Here is a 908-nt window from a genome sequence, read left to right on the forward strand (position 1 = left end):
GTGGTGGTGGCAGTGGTGGTGGTGGTGGTGATTATGGTGATGATGACAGTGGTGTTGACGATGACAACAATGATGACGAGGACGACGATGATGATGATATTGGTGATGATGATGACGATGATGATGATGAAAGCAATGGTTGTGGTGGTGATGACAATGATGGTGATGAAAACCCCAGTGTTCAGACATTCATTAACGTAGATAAGTTCAACCATAATTAAGAGTACAAGTGTACTCCTTGTACTCTGTAAATTAATAATAGTCTCGTTAGAGAACAGGTAGCTTTCATGCTAGCAGTCCATGAATATATTCATTATCATTAAATGCGTGTGTGTGTGTGTGTGTGTGTGTGTGTGTGTCTGATAGCATGCGTGTTATGTAATTTATGTGGGTCATGCTAATACATATGGATATCATACATATATGTATTATGTGCTAGATATGTGTGTGTATGTGTATGTGTGCGTGTGTGTGTATATATGTGTGTTTATGTGCATGTGTATATATATATATATATATATATATATGTATGTATGTACCCACACACAGACACATATATATATATGCATACATATATATACATATATATACTTATAAGTGTATATATGTGTGTGTGTGTGTGTGTATGTGTGTGTGTGTAGGCATGTATGTTTATTCTTTATATATGTAAATCTCTCTATATGTGTGTGTGTGTGTGTGTGTGTATCAATGTGTGTATGTGTATATCTATATGTATTTAAACATATATATAAACACACACATACACATATATATGTACGTGTGTGTGTGTGTGTGTGTGTGTGTGCATATACATATCTAAGCGTCTACGTATGTACAAATATTTACCTATGCATGTCATGCTGTGACAAAAATCTTACCACCACCACCACCACCACCACCCTGCTATC

General features: G+C 35.8%; 1 protein-coding gene across 1 annotated transcript in view; it reads left to right on the forward strand.

Annotated features, from left to right (window-relative positions):
- Nucleotides 1-908, forward strand: part of LOC106873705 (DNA methyltransferase 1-associated protein 1) — a 132,664-nt gene that overhangs the window by 90,063 nt on the left and 41,693 nt on the right. The gene's annotated exons all lie outside the window — the stretch shown is intronic.

The sequence above is a fragment of the Octopus bimaculoides genome, chromosome 28, assembly GCF_001194135.2.
Source record: "Octopus bimaculoides isolate UCB-OBI-ISO-001 chromosome 28, ASM119413v2, whole genome shotgun sequence".
In the NCBI taxonomy this organism is placed as follows: domain Eukaryota; kingdom Metazoa; phylum Mollusca; class Cephalopoda; order Octopoda; family Octopodidae; genus Octopus; species Octopus bimaculoides.